This window comes from Benincasa hispida, chromosome 9, assembly GCF_027475165.1.
Source record: "Benincasa hispida cultivar pf3 chromosome 9, pf3_genome.v1.1, whole genome shotgun sequence".
Classification (NCBI taxonomy): Eukaryota; Viridiplantae; Streptophyta; class Magnoliopsida; order Cucurbitales; family Cucurbitaceae; genus Benincasa; species Benincasa hispida.
The window spans coordinates 36,469,126-36,475,945 of record NC_143486.1 but is presented as its reverse complement, the minus strand read 5'-3'; positions in this window follow the sequence as shown (position 1 = coordinate 36,475,945).

The window sequence follows — 6,820 nt, the reverse complement described above, 5'->3', positions numbered from 1 at the left end:
ACTTAGAAATCCATGCCTAGGATAACATCAAACTCTAGCAACTCTAGTGGAATCAAGTCAACCCACAAACTCTGATTCCTAATAACTATTTCATAACTCCTGTAATACTCATGCACAACTAGAGTATCTCCTACAGGCATAGAAATAAACAAGTCCTCATTCATACGCTCAAGTACTCTATCTATATGCAATGCAAACATGCTAGATATGAATGAGTGTGTAGCACCAGGATTAAATAACACATAAGTAGACTGATTACATAAAGTTATCGTACCAGTTACGACATCTGGAGACTCTTTCGTTTCCTGGTGCGTCACAGTGTATACTCTACCTTGCTGCTGCTGCTGCTGCTGTTGGGGTCATCCTGCTACCCCTTTCTGCTTAGCTGCACCAGATCCCTCACCTTTGGCTCTGGTTGCTCTAGGTTGATCTACAACCTGGGTAACTACTCTCTGTTCACCCTGTGTTCCATGAACTAGCTGGGGACCATCTTTTTTGAAGTGCCCCATTTGTCTGCACTGAAAACAAACATTTCTGTCGCCATAACTCCTGCATGGCACTTACCACAGTTTGCACACAGTGACTTCCTGTCACACCCCGCCCCAAATCACCCTCTTAGCCTAGAGAAAGGTGTGACTGCAGCAGTTATCAACCCTTAGGCTGACACTTACTACCTAAAAACTCTTGCGGAATAACTCTGATACCAAATACAAATTATATGCAACGGGATGGTTGTAGGTCCACAATTTATTAACTTAGAAACTTAATATGTTTAGAGTATTTATAACATTAGATTTACAAGTCCCAAAACCCACAAACCCTAGTCCTATATGAACAATAGTAACATGTGTACAATATTAACAGTAACCACCTAGCAAACGGTTACAAGTCTTTTCGTCCTTTAGTGGTAGAGCAGATACTGAGGTGTCTTCAGAGGATTTGACCGCTACCTGTGGGAGGGGGGAGGGGGGGGGGAACAAAAACATTTGAAAACGGGGTGAGCTTACGCCCAGTGAGTGACCGAGAAAACATAGTAAATTCTCATGCATAATTTTAAAAAATAGTTTTATATAAACTTTTGCAGCATAAATATTTTCCAAGCGTAATATATATAAAACTATTTTAAACATAAAACAGTAAAATTGTTTCTCAAATCAAAGTACTGTATAGCTGGTAAAATAATCCCAACCCCAACTACTAGTCTAGAGAGAACCCTTTTGCTCAATCTCAGACTTTATTCACCTGTGGCCACACTAAGTACCTTCACACATTAGGTATTACTGCTCAGATACCTTCTCCTTGTACTTCAGTATCGAGCTACTAGGATACCTTCTCCAACGTACTTCAGTATCCTGTTGGCTTGGTACCTTCTCAAACGTACTTCAGTACCAATAGATACCTTCTCCTTGTACTTAAGTATCTCGTTGGGTGGATGCCTTCTCCTTGTACTTTGGCATCGCATTTTACCAAAACTATTTATAAACAACTTTTCTCTTTAAAGCACGTACAGTATAACACATATACAACATGGCTTTAAAGATGGTAACACATGCTGGATAAAATCAATACATATACATATGTAAATAATTTTTCAACAATATGCATGCGTTCAAATCACAATTCAAACTTGTTTGGAAACCACTTTATAAAACTAGTAGGCATGAGAATTATTTTCGCAAACACGCTTTCTGTAAATGTTGTAATCAAAACAGTTTAAAAATGTTTTAGTTCGAAAACATTTTAGCCACTCACCTCGAATTCTTAGGAACTTTTCACTCTAGTAGCTCCTCGGGTCCCTTTTTCAATTCTAGAATCCAGATTCAACTTACGACTTAGATTACTCATAGTTTTGTACCTTATTTGGAAATACTCCCTTGTACAAAATTATTCTAAAATGTCTTAGGAATCTTACCCTAAACTTTCAGCTTAGAATTTCTCGTGGTTTGGCTGTAATCTCAAAATCTTCAAGATTGGTCCAGACTGATTCAATAGTCTGACCCTTCTGCCTTCTTCTCAACCTCCAGCCCAGTTCCTTTAAGCCTTTTCCTCCAATAACCCTACTCTGAAACTAGACTTCTAGAGCTTTCAGATGGATTTAGAATCACTCCAAACGCACGAGTAGATTGGAAGATCTCCTCGTCCAAATTTGACACATTCCTTTGAACCCTCACTGCCCTCTACTTTCTCTACCAAATTTATGATTTTTGTGTGATTTGAAAATGAAATCCCAACTCCATATTTATAGGCGTTCAAATTGCTCGTGGGATTGACAACACCTACTTGGCTGCATGGCCAAATGTTTAATCCTCCCTTTATCAACGTAAGCTGACTTCACCTTAGTTCAATGTGTTCTTCCCAAACACATCCAACACAATTTCTTAGGGTTTAAGAATTTCTCTTAATCGGACACCTAGATTTTAATTGATGTTTGCCCTTACGTCTTCAAGCTTTGTTTGTATTCAAATTAGGGTTTTTACATGCATAATCCACCCCAAAGCTTCCAAATACATTGCCCAGAAGCTTGCTCGGCCGTTCAATGCATAGGCGAGGCGTGGGCGTGACGTTCGAATTGGACAAAGCAAGGCTAACGCATAGGCACTCTTGCTCTTTCCGCTCTCGGCAGTGTCGCTCTCTCCCACTTTCTTGCTAGTCTCGCTCTCTTCACTCTCACTCTCTCTAACAATCTCGCTGGTCTTGCTCTCTCCAATCTTTCTCTCCCTCTCGCTCTCTCCAGCTGTAACTTTTCTCTCCACTCTCGCTCTCTCCAGCTTTCTCGCTGGTCTCGCTCTCTCTAGCTTTCTCACTGGTCTCGCTCTCTCCCATCTTCTATCCAATCTCGCTCTCTCCCATTTCCTCTCCAATCTCACTGGTCTCGATCTCAATGATCCCGCTCTCAACGATCTCGTTGATCTCACTCTCAACGATCTCGCTCTTAGCTACTATGAACATTGTTCTTCGTACACGTTTGCTCACCACTTTGTGATACTTTTACATGGATTTTCCAAATTTTTACAAAGTAATTTCCCATATTTTCCGTATTTCACATAAATTCCATATTTTTCTCAGTCCTTCAGCCATAACGCACTAATTTCTCCATACTTAGCCGAATTTTTCCCCAAATTTTCCAAACTTAATTTCCATATTATTCCACACTACTTATTATTTTTCCCCAACTTTCCCAACTCAATTCCATATTTTTCTTTTCAAATCCCCATTCCTTCTTCACCATTTCATACTAACTTTCTCATCAACCTACTCAACTTATTTATACAAATTTAAATAGACACACGAATAAGTGGAAAATTAAGACAATTTAAATAAGAAAACACACTTAAGTGTAAAATTAGGATTCGGGGTTCACACTTCCTTCCTGTACTAGCTATTGACTCGCTAGCACGACCTATTACTGATCTACTACTCAGTTTAGCTGCAGGTCTTGACCTCTTTTGGCTCTCACCCTGCTGGCTCGCACCTCCATGACTCCTCATATCTGACTGTCCAGAGAACGAGGGTCTAAAACTCTTACCTCTCGTCTCTACTGGAGTCCTGTGCTACAACGCACCTGTCTATAGTATGTCTACCCCTTACATTATGCTCAACTTTGATAGCGGCCTCAATTAATTGAGTGAAATTCACCCAATTAGCAGTAGAGGTAACAGGAGTATGTATCTTCCTTTATAGGCCATTCTCAAATCTTCTACATCTCTCTTTCTTTTTTGCAATGATCGAGTATACTGAGATAAATCTGAAAATCTTTGCTCGTACTCAGCGACCGTCATCGATCCCTAAGTTAGCCTAAGAAACTCATCCATCTTTTCTTCTCTAAAAGCACTAGGGTAGTATTTTTCCACAAATATTTTTCGAAACTCAGGCCAAGACATAGCTTCTAAATTGCTTCTCCTGGCCTCTATCACTTTCCATCATTTCTTAACACCTTTCTGCAGCAAGAATGCAGCTAACTCGACCTTACGGTCCTCAGGGCATCTCATAACACTAAACCATTTCTCAATCAAGTCCAACCAGACCTCAGCATCTTCTGGATCTGTGGCTCCATCAAACGTCGTGGCACCTAAAGCTTTCAGCCTCTCGACACCGAATTTCTTCTCTGGATCTGTCTGAATCGATACTACACTCGCCACCAATCTATGGGCAATTCTATCAAATACTCAGTCCTCCATCTGGGGATCCACTCTTACCCGTGGGGTACTCGACTCAATTTCAAAAGTCGTCTCTTGCCCTACTAGGTCTCTAACTCTATTCTCCTATGGATCTAGGTCCTGTCTAACTTCAGGGTCTCCCCTGGTACGATCAACATTCCTCTCCTTAGTCTGCTTACTCAGCCTGCCACTTTTCCTCGGCATCTTTGCCTAATTAATAAGTACACATGTTAAGGACTTATTTATAGGACTTAATCTAATGCATGAGCTCTCTCTTTCACCCAAAATCTTATGCTCTGATACCAACCTATCACACCCCCTCCCAGACTACTCTCTTAGCCTAGGAAAGGACATGACTGCAGCAGTTATCAACCCTTTCGCTGACACTCACTGCCTATTAACTTTAGCAGAAATAATCTGATACCAATATGCAATCTCAACACAACGGCTTCCTCTATGGTCAAACAACATTAATTAATAAACACAAGACATTTATAGATATTACAATAAAAGTCTCATAAGTCCCGACACCCAAAATCTTAGTCCCTACAATTATAACATGTGTACAATATTTACAGTAACCACCTAACTGACTGGTTACAATAACTCTTGTCTTTGAGTGGCAGCGGCTTCCTCTATGGTCAAACAACATTAAGTAATAAACATAAGACATTTACAGAGATTACAATACAAGTCTCATAAGTCCCGGCACCCAAAATCTTAGTCCCTACATGAACAACTATAACATGTGTACAATATTTACAGTAACCACCTAGCTGACTAGTTACAATAACTCTTGTCTTTGAGTGGCAGAGTAGATGCAAAGCTACCTTATGAGAATTTGATCGCTACCTGGGGGAAAGAAAAATATTTGAAAATGGGGTGAGCTTGCTAGCCCAGTGAGTGACTTAAGAAAGAAAACTGATTCTCATGCATAAGTCTCAATAAAGAGATCATACTGAAATATAAATATTTACAGTAACCTTGTACTGTAATATAAACATTTTCCAAGCATAAAACATAGAAAGTTGTTTTCATCATAAAACATTAAACTGTTACTTAGTTGAGAATAACCCTGCTGAGGTTAAATACTGAGGTTAAATCCCTACTTCAACTACTTAGTCAAGAGAGAACTCTTTTACTCAATCTCTAACTTTAAACTATCTACGTGCACATGATTATAACTAAGTACCATCATACCTTAGGTACTCCTGCTCAGATACCTTCTCAATGTCCCTCAGTATTGAGCTGCTCGGATACCTTCTCAAATGTCCTTCAGTATCGAGCTTCAAGTAATACTAATCATACTATGACTTTCTCTTTAAAGCATGTAAAGTAAAATGCATAGAAAACATGTCTTTAAATGTACTAACGTATGCTTTGTGTATTTAAACACACATAAATAGTTTTTCAATAACTTTCCTACATGGCATGCATTTAGAACATAACTCATAATTTGCTTGAAACTACTTTGAAATACTAGCTAGCATGAGAATAATCTTTCTTAAAACATGGTTTCTTTAAAATATTGTAAATATTTAGTCACTCACAACTTTTAGGATTATTCCTCAAAGGTTGATATGTTTCTAACATTGGTGTCAATTCTTGTTGTAGGTTTAGTACTTAGAAATTTCCTTGAGACTTTAGCTCTTGCAATGCTTCCAACCACACCTAAAAAACGCATCCCATTTGTACAACCAACACTTACTCTAAGTGTTCTTTCAGCTACACATGGCCGTCCACAAGGTTGCTATGCATCCTAGCCTTCAATGCAAGCTTTCCTCAACCCACACAACAATCAAACGCATAGGAATGCTTAGCCCTTGGTCTATCCGAGTGTTTACTTCGAGCTGCCAGCTTACTAAACCCAAGCAGCTGCCTGCTTGATCATGAAATTCTATATTCAAATTACGGAATTAATAACACAAATTCTAAAGCTCATCTCAAGAAATTTCCTTCTACAAACTTGTTTAGAATTGTCTCAGGAAGCTTACCTTAAATTTCAGCTTCAAAATCTTCGTGGTTTGTCCTGGAGACTCAATTCTTCATTAACAGCCCGGATTCACCTGTGAACTGGACCTCTGGTCCCTTTTTCCCTTCTCTGGCCTTATTCTGGTGAGACTTTCTTTTGACAGTGTCACCTGTAAAACTAGACTCTCTTAATTTGCATGGACGAATTGATCAAACTGATTTTTTGAAGTTCAGCCTCCCTTTTTATACTACTTCCCACCACTTACTATTAAAGCCTAGCATGACACCTTCAGCTTAAATGGAGTTAAATCTGGTACTTAGGACAGCTATTAACCTTAATTGGTGGTTAAGACTGATCTATGCAGGCTTCAATTTTTTAGCTCACCACCCATCATATAGCTCATTGTTTAGTGATGTTCTCGCTGTCACTTATCACCCAACGATCTCGTTGTCGCTTATCGTCTAGCATATAGCCTATCGCATAGCTCTCGTTGCCACTCATCATGTAGTTCTCGTTGTCGCTCATCGCATAACTCTCCCATCGTCCATCGTCTAGCGCTCACGTCCATCGTGTAGTGCTATCGTTTAACGTCATCATCTAGCACTTATGTTGATCATGTAGCGCCATCGCCTATCGTGTAGCACTATCGTCCAGTGCATCACTTCGCATTGTTTAGCACCGCATGTAGCTA